This window comes from Pecten maximus, chromosome 7 (assembly GCF_902652985.1).
Source record: "Pecten maximus chromosome 7, xPecMax1.1, whole genome shotgun sequence".
NCBI lineage: Eukaryota > Metazoa > Mollusca > Bivalvia > Pectinida > Pectinidae > Pecten > Pecten maximus.
The window spans coordinates 17289569-17302135 of record NC_047021.1 but is presented as its reverse complement, the minus strand read 5'-3'; positions in this window follow the sequence as shown (position 1 = coordinate 17302135).

The following is a 12567-nucleotide window of genomic DNA, read 5'->3' as shown; positions in this document are numbered from 1 at the left end:
ATTCTCATTATTTTTAAGGATTTTGTACCGTTTCTTAGCTTCATGGAATTCCTTTCTTTTATCTGCGCATTCGCGTGTAAACCACGGTTTATCTTTCCCTAGTGTAACCGGTTTTTTACCCATTCTCGTCTGTTTCGTACCCAAGACACTTTTTGCCGTTTTCTTAAATATGTCTGTAAGACTATTCACAACATCGTTCATATCATTTTGCGATATTGGTGTGGGGGACTCATGCATTCTCTCGATTGCGTCATTTATATCGCGCAGTTTACCGCCGCTCTCAGACGGCGGATATGAATTTTTCTTCTTTTTCAGTATTTATCTCCGAGCATTGGATACAGAATACTAATCTACAGTGGACATCTGATATTAGAGGATTAAAATCCAAAACTTCGAAATCGTTCAGCACAGGAAATACATTCGACGATACGATCAAATAGTCTACAAGACTTACATTTTTACATGCATTTTTCCCAGTAGATTTGTCATTGCCGACTCTGCCATTCGCAATATACAGGTTATTGTTTTTACAAAGTTCCAGTAGTTTTATGCCAAATGCGTTTGGTCTTGAAATATCTTGGCTAGATCTTTGTAATGGTACTCCTAATTGAGGGAGAACTTCATAATCATATAAATAGTTATGCATTTCATTCGTTTCAATTAAATTTGACACTTCAATAAATTGTTGGTCTGGTATTACATAATCATCGCAACATTGGGTTCTGGCGTTAAAATCTCCAACTAGCACATTTTTTTTGTTCATTTTTCATAAGATTAATCATTTCATTTTCAATATCGTGAAACGCTTCATTAGAGGTATACTTTGATGTTTCTGGTGGCACATACACACAACCTACAAGTAGACTAGGTGATTTTTTACAGGTACGAATATCTACCCACTGTAGATTTAAATTTATTTTATATATGACGACTATTCCACCTGACTTATGCTTTGCATGTGACCTGTTTTTCGCTATATAACTGAAACCTGATTGTAACTCTAAAACATCGTAATTATCAGTTTTTGTTTCAGCCAATAATGTGACGTCATTAGACGTTATAATATCAATAAACTCTGGTGACACTATTTTTGATCTGATACCACATACGTTTTGGAAAGTAAATTTCAAGTCCTCGATCACCCGACCTCTTGTCGCGTGACGCTAATGGCGGTCAGCATTTCCGGGAGGCGGTGGTTCAGTGGGTGGATGTCTGGGAGGCGGGGCTCGATGGAGATCCCCATTTATGTACAACGTATCATAGTTCAGTACAGCCCTGTGCCCACGACGCTTGTGCTCCCTCATCAATGGGTACAGCGCACCCCGCCTTCGCGCGATTTCTGGGGGGAACTGCCGCTGGACGCTGAGCTCGGGTTTGTCCCGCAGTTTGTTTGGCGCTGCTTTTAGAACTTCCTCCAAGTCACTGAACTTGGAGGTGGAGGAAAGCCGGAGTATCCGGAGAAAAACCACCGGACTACGGTCAGTACCTGGCAACTGCCCCACGTAGGTTTCGAACTCGCAACCCAGTGGTGGAGGGCTAGTGATAAAGTGTCGGTACACTTTAACCACTCGGCCACCGCGGCCCCATATAACGATTAACTACTATTGAGAGATATGCTGGCTCTATGGTTTTTTTTCTCTCCCACAATGCCTCATTCAAGATGGCAACCAATGTTAGCAGCCATCTTGAATGATGCATTCTGGAAGGGAAAAAAACCCATAGGAGTCATCAATTCTCTCCCCTGTATCTTGGTTTTCAAATACAGAAGTGACATACCTTTCTTTAGTTGTATTTTCTTGAGATTTTATCTTTTCAAGTTCGTTTGAACATCTTCTTCTTTCAATATCTGTTGTTGATGATTCATGGCTAGCCGGGTTGGATTTCACGACGTTATTGACTTTCGGCATGCTAGTATAGTATGTAAATGGCTAGCCGGGTTGGTTTTCACGACGTTATTGACTTTCGGCATGCTAGTATATTATGTAGATGGCTAGCCGGGTTGGTTTTCATGGCGTTATTGACTTTCGGCATGCTAGTATAGTATGTAAATGGCTAGCCGGGTTGGATTTCACGACGTTATTGACTTTCGGCATGCTAGTATAGCATGTAAATGGCTAGCCGGGTTGGTTTTCATGACGTTATTGACTTTAGGCATGCTAGTATAGCATGTAAATGGCTAGACGGGTTGGTTTTCGTGATGTTATTGACTTTCGGCATGCTAGTATAGTATGTAAATGGCTAGCCGGGTTGGATTTCACGACGTTATTGACTTTCGGCATGCTAGTATAGTATGTAAAGACTAGCCGGGTTGGTTTTCACGACGTTATTGACTTTCGGTATGCTAGTATAGTATGTAAATGGCTAGCCGGGTTGGTTTTCGTGACGTTATTGACTTTCGGCATGCTAGTATAGTATGTAAATGGCTAGCCGGGTTGGATTTCACGACGTTATTGGCTTTCGGTATGCTAGTATAGTATGTAAATGGCTAGCCGGGTTGGATTTCACGACGTTATTGACTTTCGGCATGCTAGTATAGTATGTAAAGGCTAGCCGAGTTGGTTTTCACGACGTTATTGACTTTCGGCATGCTAGTAGAGTATGTAAATGGCTAGCCGGGTTGGATTTCACGACGTTATTGACTTTCGGCATGCCAGTATATTATGTAAATGGCTAGCCGTGTTGGTTTTCACGACGTTATTGACTTAAGGCAAGCTAGTATAGTATGTAAATGGCTAGCCGGGTTGATTTTCACGACGTTATTGACTTTCGGCATGCTAGTATACATGTAAATGGCTAGCCGGGTTGGATTTCATGACGTTATTGACTTTCGGTATGCTAGTAAAGTATGTAAATGGCTAGACGTGTTGGATTCAAGTCATTATTTATCATTTTTGTTATGTTTTGTCATGTTTTGTCATGTTTTTGTCATGATTTTGTCATGTTTTGTCATTTTTGTCATAATTTTGTCATTTTTGTTATGATTGTCATTTTTGTCATGATTTTGCCATTTTTGTCATGTTTTGTCATGATTATCTCATTTTTGTTGTGATTTTGTCATGATTTTGTCATTCTTATCATGATTTTCATGTTTTGTCACGATTTTGTCATGTTTTGTCATGATTTTGTCATGTTTTGGTCATGTTTTTATCATGTTTTGTCATGATTTTGTCATGTTTTGTCGTTTTTGTCATGATTTTGTCATGTTTTTGTCATTTTTGTCATGATTTTGTCATGTTTTGTCATGATTTTGTCATGTTTTGTCATTTTGTCATGATTTTGTCATGTTTTGTTATGATTTTGTCATGTTTTTGTCATTTTTGTCAGGTTTTGGTCATGTTTTGTCTTCTTTGTAATGATTTTGTCATGTGTTGTCATGATTTTGTCATTTTTGTTATGTTTTGTCATTTTGTCATGTTTTGTCATAATTTTGTCATTTTGTCTTGATTTTGTAATGTTTTGTCTTTTTTGTCATGATTAAGTCATGTGTTGTCATGATTTTGTCATTTTTGTCATGTTTTGTCATGATTTTCTCATTTTTGTCGTGACTTTGTCATGATTTTGTCATTCTTGTCATGATTTTCATGTTTCGTCACGATTTTGTCATGTTTTATCATGATTTTGTCATGTTTTTGTCATGTTTTTGTCATGTTTTGTCATGATTTTGTCATGTTTTGTCATGTTTTTGTCATTTTTTTCATGTTTTTGTCATGTTTTGTCTTTTTTGTCATGATTTTGTCATGTGTTGTCATGATTTTGTCATTTTTGTCATGTTTTGTCATTTTTGTCATGATTTTGTCATGTTTTGTCATAATTTTGTCATTTTGTCTTGATTTTGTCATGTTTTTGTCATGTTTTGTCATGAATTTGTCATGATTTTGTCATGCTAATTTAACATACTAACATGTTATTTCAACATGCTAGTATAGTATTTCAACATGCTTACATACTGTTTTAACATGCTAATTTGGTGTTTTAACATGCTGATTTGGTGTTTTAGCATGCTAACATGCTGATTTGGTGTTTTAGCATGCTAACGTGCTGTTTTAACGTGCTGATTTGGTGTTTTAGCATGCTGACGTGTTGTTTTAACGTGCTGATGTGGTGTTTTAGCATGCTGACGTGCTGTTTTAACGTGCTGATTAGGTGTTTTAGCATGCTGACGTGCTGTTTCAACGTGCTGATTTGGTGTTTTAGTATGCTAACGTGCTGTTTTAACGTGCTGATTTGGTGTTTTAGCAGGCTAACGTGCTGTTTTAACGTGCTGATTTGGTGTTTTAGCATGCTAACGTGCTGATTTGGTGTTTTAGCGTGCTAACGTGCTGTTTTAACGTGCTGATTTGGTGTTTTAGCATGCTTACGTGCTGTTTTATTATGTTAGTTTGACACTTTTTAGCTTTTAATGTGTAAAAAGTTTAAAATAATAAAAAAAATGACTAAAATATGCAAAAAAAATGAGCAAAAAAATAGTAAGAATATATGGTGAAACTTGCAAATTTGATGTGGAAAAAAATAAACCAAAATAATGGAAAATTTGATTAAAAATTCTGCAAAAACTGGTTTAGAATTCTGCAAAAACTGGTTAAGAATTCTGCAAAAATATGCAAAAACAAAAAGTATAAACAGATTTTTTTTTTTAAATTTCATCATTTACATCTTCATACGAAAGCCGGTTGAGACCATTTTCGTAGAAGAAAATAAAAAAATGTTCGCGTTATTACGCGAAACTAACGCGTTATATCGCGAAACTTTCGCGTAATTACGCGAAACTAACGCGTTATTACGCGAAACTAACGCGTTATATCGCGAAACTTTCGCGTAATTACGCGAAACTAACGCGTTATATCGCGAAACTTTCGCGTTATATCGCGAAACTTTCGCGTTATTACGCGAAACTATCGCGTAATAACGCGAAACTAACGCGTTATATCGCGAAACTTTCGCGTAATTACGCGAAACTAACGCGTTATATCGCGAAACTTTCGCGTTATTACGCGAAACTATCGCGTAATAACGCGAAACTTACGCGTTATTACGCGAAACTAACGTGTTATATCACGAATATATATAGATAGCTATAAGAAGTATCGACTACTTTTGAAGAGTATTGACATGAGGCACGACAGTTTAGTGAGATTTTATTTTGAGCTTGGCCTATCCCAAGCTGAAATTTTGAGTTTTTTAAACAAAAGTGGATAGTGTTGTTTTCCGCAATTCAACACTTAAACGATATTTGAAACGATAGTGTTTAACAATAGGGAAATTAGTTCTCGGATATATCCGATGTTGCATTATTCATTCTCAATGAATTACAAAATTCTGGACAGAAAAACAACTTCGTTCTCGCCCTCCATCTTTAGAGTCATTATCTGATTCTCTGAAACCATTTCATCGTCTGATATAACCTGCTGCGCATTATAACGCAAAAGTTTCGTGATACTATACAATTATCGACCTGTTTTCAGGTAAATATGATGATTTATAAACAACTCGAGAAAATGATATTTCCCGAGGCCGAAGGTCATCGTATTCACCTGAAAACAGGTTGATAACTGCTTTATTATATGACAAAACTGCAACATTTTCATATTACAGAATGATTATCATTACCTGTCATAGGATTGAAAAAATAATAGTGATCGACTGGAGAAAGGTTCAAAATGACATTTAAAAAGTCAAAGTCAACAATGAATTTAAACTTCATTATTTATTATTGCTTAAAATTCAACAAAATGTAAATGCTAAAACATCTAAAAATTCAGTCTATTAAACTCTGTCCGGGAGCACGTACCTACACGTACATGTAAGCATGCATTTTTGACGACACGGATAGTTGGACATTCCCTTGTTACTATATTTGGGTGTGTAATCGAGTTGTTGGATTGTTATGTCACCCTGGATTTGACGTCACGGATTGCGGGAGAGTCCCTGTTATTATATTTGGGTGCGTTTTCGAGTTATTCGGTGGTTGTATCACTCTGTAGCGAGAGAGGGTACGGACAATATATGTACATTTTCATTGATGTTGTATTCTCATGAAAAGAAATATATCATTAATGTCTTCATGTGTATCAACAGTGAAATGTCTTTATTTGCACAGGTATCAATTTGTTTTTTATATGATTTCTTTGATTTTAATCATTCCTAAAATTAAAATGATTACAAGACAGAGCAACATGTTTGGTAAGGCAGTCATTATATTATAACTTGAGACACAGATACTGAAAAAGGAGATGTTTTAGGAACCTGATGGCACCATGTAATCGATGATTATTGATAAAATACTATTAAAAAATACAGATTTACTAATAGTATATAACGTATACCAACTAAATTTATATAGAAGGGGCTTTTGTCCGGGTGAGGGGGGTAAGGGACGGGGGTGTTTTGTCCTACACTGAGGCACGGATTCGGGGTTGATAATAATATTTGATCAAAGGGATAATGTTTAGAATTGCCCAATCTGGAAAGGGGGGGAAATCACAGTCATATAATAATATTTCGCATAATTACGCGTTAGTTTCGCGTAATAACGCGTAAGTTTCGCGATATTACGCGTTAGTTTCGCGTAATAACGCGAAAGTTTCGCGAAATAACGCGTTAGTTTCGCGTAATAACGCGAAAGTTTCGCGATATTACGCGATAGTTTCGCGTAATAACGCGATAGTTTCGCGTAATTACGCGAAAGTTTCGCGATATAACGCGTTAGCTTCGCGATATAACGCGATAGTTTCGCGTTATTACGCGAAATTTTTTTTATTTTTTTCTACGAAAATGGTCCCAACCGGCTTTCGTATCTTCACCATTAGTTTGTCTATATATAAATCTAAAACACCTGTATATCCTTTCTTACTATACCATAGGTACCAATTTATCCCCAATACATACATTCTATTTACAGGTTTTCTGGGATTTGAATTAACTTTACCTCCTCTGTCATACTCACATGCCTAAATATCATTATTGACTTTTTTCTTCTTTTTGTAGATTGCATCTGAACATGAATCTGATGAATTATCACAATACTTTCCTAGAATGCCAATCTAATCACCAGCATCACCCACCATGCCAACTTCATCACCATCCAGACCATCAAACCCAGCATTGATGAACTCCCCTAGAATGTCAGTCTGATCACCAGTGTCACCTATAATGCCAATATTATCACCAATATCACCTATAATGCCAATATTATCACCAATTAGGCTAACTTCAAACACTTCACAAATTGCTGGAACATCTAACACTTTTGGAGAAGATGGTGATGATGATAATGATGATGAGGAGAATGTGAGTAAATTTTTGAACTCTATATTGTCCTTTTTAGTTCATTTTCAGAAAAGTATAAGATGTAAATGATGAAATTTAAAAAATTCTGTTTATACTTTTTGTTTTTGCATATTTTTGCAGAATTCTTAACCAGTTTTTGCAGAATTCTTAACCAGCTTTTGCAGAATTTTTAATCAAATTTTGCATTGTTTTGGTTTATTTTTTTTCAACACAAAATTTGCAAGTTTCACTATATATTCTTACTATTTTTTGTTCATTTTTTTGCATATTTTAGTCATATTTTGCAGAATTCTTAACCATTTTTTGCAGAATTCTTAACCAGTTTTTGCTGATTTCTTGCTTAATTTTTTTCAACACAAAATTTGCAAGTTTCACTATATATTCTTATTATTTTTTTTTAAACTTTTTTGCATGTTTTAGTCATTTTTGCAGAATTCTTAACCAGTTTTTGCAGAATTTTTAACAAAGTTTAGAATTTTTCTTGCTTAATCTTTTTTCAACATAAAATTTGCAAGTTTCACTATATATTCTGACTATTTTTTTGTTCATTTTTTTTACATATTTTAGTCATTTTTTTGCATATTTTCAAACTTTTTACACATTAAAAGCTAAAAAGTGTCAAACTAACATGCTAAAACATCAAATCAGCACGTTAAAACAGCGCGTTAGCACGCTAAAACACCAAATCAGCACGTTACCATGCTAAAACACCAAATTAGCACGTTATAACAGCACGTTAGAATGCTAAAACACCAAATCAGCACGTTAAAACAGCACGTTAGCATGCTAAAACACCAAATCAGCACGTTAAAACAGCACGTTAGCATGCTAAAACACCAAATCAGCATGTTAAAACAGCACGTAAGCATGCTAAAACACCAAATCAGCACGTTAAAACAGCACGTAAGCATGGTAAAACACCAAATCAGCACGTTAAAACAGCACGTCAGCATGCTAAAACACCAAATCAGCACGTTAAAACAGCACGTTAGCATGCTAAAACACCAAATCAGAATGTTAAAACACCAAATCAGCATGTTAAAACAGCATGTAATCATGTTGAAATAGCATACTAGCATGTTGAAATAGCATGTTAGTATGTTAAATTAGCATGACAAAATCATGACAAAATCATGATAAAACATGACAAAATCATGACAAAACATGACAAAATCATGACAAAAATGACAAAAACATGACAAATCATGACAAAACATGACAAAAACAAGACTAAATCATGACAAAATCATGACAAAAACGACAAAATCATGACAAAAATGACAGAATCGTGACAAAATCATGACAAAAATGCCAAATCTTGACAAAAACGACAAAAACATGACAAATCATGACAACACATGACAAAATCATGACAAAACATGACAAAATCATGACAAAAATGACAAAAACATGACAAAACATGATAAAACAGGACAAAATCATGACAAAACATGACAAAAATGAGAAAATCGTGACAAAACATGACAAAATCACGACAAAAATGACAAAATCATGACAAAACATGACAAAATCATGACAAAACATGACAAAACATGACAAAAACAAGACTAAATCATGACAAAATCATGACAAAAACGACAAAATCATGACAAAAATGACAAAATCATGACAAAATCATGACAAAAATGACAAAATCATGACAAAAACATGACAAATCATGACAACACATGACAAAATCATGACAAAACATGACAAAATCATGACAAAAATGACAAAAACATGACAAAACATGATAAAACATGACAAAAACATGACAAAACATGATAAAACATGACAAAAACATGACAAAACATGATAAAAATGAGAAAATCGTGACAAAACATGACAAAATCATGACAAAAATGACAAAATCATGACAAAAATGACAAAATCATGACAAAACATGACAAAAATGACAAAAATGACAAAATCATGACAAAAATGACAATCATGACAAAACATGACAAAATCATGACAACAATGAGAAAATCATGACAAAAATTGACAAAAATGACAAAATCATGACAAAAAAGACAAAATCATGACAAAATCATGACAAAACATGACAAAAATGACAAAATCATGACAAAAATGACAAAACATGACAAAATCATGACAAAAACATGACAAACATGACAAAAATGATAAATAATGACTTGAATCCAACACGTCTAGCATTTGCATACTATACTAGCATACCGAAAGTCAATAACGTCGTGAAATCCAACCCGGCTAGCCATTTACATACTATACTAGCATGCCGAAAGTCAATAACGTCGTGAAATCTAACCCGGCTAGCCATTTACATACTATACTAGCATGCCGAAAGCCAATAACGTCGTGAAATCCAACCCGGCTAGCCATTTACATACTTTACTAGCATGCCGAAAGTCAATAACGTCGTGAAATCCAACCCGGCTAGCCATTTACATACTATACTAGCATGCCGAAAGTCAATAACGTCGTGATATCCAACCCGGCTAGCCATTTACATACTTTACTAGCATGCCGAAAGTCAATAACGTCGTGAAAATCAACCCGGCTAGCCATGAATTATCAACAACAGATATTGAAAGAAGAAGATGTCCAAAAGAACCTGAAAAGATAAAATCTCAAGAAAATACAACTAAAGAAAGGTATGTCACTTCTGTATTTGAAAACCAAGATACAAGGGAGAGAATTGATGACTCCTATGGGTTTTTTTCTTTTCCAGAATGCATCATTCAAGATGGCTGCCAACATTGGCAGTCATCTTGAATGAGGCATTATGGGAGAGAAAAAAAACCCATAGAGCCAGCATATCTCTCACTATTTTCTCTCATCCCTACCGGTAACATACTGGTCTGTCCAGGTAAATACACCCATGCTTGCTGTGTGTGTATTACCTCGCTTCCGGTGTAGGATAGCCACGCGCGCGCAATGATACAAAAGTAGGTCGCCGGTACTTTAAATCTCTCCATGATTTAAACATTTCAACAATACATTGAATTAAGATATGTAATCAGATAATAATTTTTTATTTATGATATAAATTATGTAAAAAAAACTACGTTCTTTTATTGTTTTTTATTAATAAAACATGGAACTATATTTTCACGCGAAAGGACACACTAGCTTGGCCGACATCAAGTGATTTGGCTTCGCTTGCAATGACAGGGCTGCTGAAACAACGTTAGACTGTGGAAATGAATGGTTTCCTTCGTTTTTAGAACAGCAAACGACTGTTTGCATATATGGGGTATGGTAAATCGATTGGCGCTGTTCTTTTTTTATTATATGCAGTAGAAAAAAAGTTTGGATTGAGAAAAAATGGCGTATATCTGAGAAAGCTATTGACAGATAGTGCCTATTTTTGCATATTTTAGGTTGAGGAATGAGAGAAAAATACTCAATCATATGTGTTTCATGTAGGATAGGGATATTTCACCCTCTGGGTCACAAAATGTGGTAAAACCCTCGGCTCCGCCGAGGGTTTTACCACATTTTGTGACCCCTCGGGTGGAATATCCCTATCCCACATGACCACATATGATAGAGTCTTATAATATTAACTTTATTTTTATAAAGTTATATTTCAAGCTAAGATCTATCAAATTGGTCAGTGTTTAAGAGAGAAATAAAAAGAAAACAATTAGAGAATAATAATTAGTTTAATACTGATCTGCTTATACTGGTGATGGTATTTACTTGTAGAGCAAGGGACTAGGAGAGGCTCACTCAGGCATGAAGGTGTGATACCTGGGTGAGCTGAAACAAAAACCAAAGATAGAAAGGTTACACTCCTTTTGTTTAGTGATTGAAGTGTCACTTGATAACAGGGTCTTATTGGGTTGTTTACAAATAAAAATTGATATATAAGTCACTTTGTAATCTAAAAAAGTATACTTACACCCTGTTTTTTTAAGTAATACTATCAAAATCTGCTTCTTTATGTACATGGAGAAAATTGTAATCATATATCTTTAATGTCTATTTCTATGTATTTTTGACAATTTCTACTATTCTACTCATGATAATTACTACATTTCATTTCAATTTCAAAATATTTTATTCAATCAAGCATTTGAATTAATTTACATACAATATTTCATAATAGAGATAGATTTTAGATATAAAGTGGATTGGACAACAGGCTAAGCCTATACAGGTCCTTTCCGTAATTACTATATACCTAATACCAAGTCCTTTACATGGAATACAAAAAGTTATAACTTTTAATATCAATAATAATGTAGCCTATATCACTGATAAATTAAGCAGTCAAATAGTCTATTACATATCTCCCCAGCTATAAGATAACTCGAAACTGATACAGGGGGGCTTTTGTCCTACATGTTATTCACGTATGTATTTTTCTATATTTTTATATTTTCATCATCCGAGTATTTTAGATAAAATATTTTGTCCTACATGTTACGGTCACGTATGTATTTTTCTATATTTTTTGATATTTTCATCATCTGAGTATATAAATACGGAATTCGGTTGTCCGGGTTCGATTTTAAACATTAGTATAACCACTATGATTACAATCAGCGACAGGTAGATGACCATGTTCGATAAACTTCAGAGCACAAACGACAGATTGTGCTCAAAATTCAGACGGTGGAGCGAGCTATCTGATGACCCTGCCAAACAATCGTTGTAAAGGCTGTATTGTAACTGCTCTTTGTGAGCACAAGCTTACGTCCTGTGTGGACAATATTATGCTGGGTTCTGTGTGAGCCTCATTTACATTTGTAACTGTTCTGTGTGAACATACCTTATGGTTTCGTACGCCTTATTTGGTGCACGCAGTTGGATGATGGTTTCTGTGTGAGCTATCCTGCTGCCTGTTCTTTACTTCGGATTGTGGACAGATTGTGTCTGTGGCAGACATCGACATGGTGGAACAGACGGCGACGGCGTGACCGCGGACTACAGACCACGGATTTCATAACTTCACCAAGTGTTCGATGTACATACATACTTGTGACTATTTGCGGCTGTGATCAGTAACTTTATTGGGGTCTTTTGTCTTGTGATTGTAGTTAGATTTATCGTATAGTATACTAGTACGCTGTATATAATCATTAGCGTGACATTGTGTATTTAGTTTTATTTAGATAAAATAATAAAAAGACATGTATATTTTGTAAAAAATAAATATTGTATGTATTGTATATCAGGTTTGCGTCATTCTTCACTATGCTCGCACTGTCAAGCTCGTCCATAATTACAATTTTTGGTGGCAGCGGTGGGATGGAGAGACTTTGCAAGCTTGGTGAGGAATAAATATTG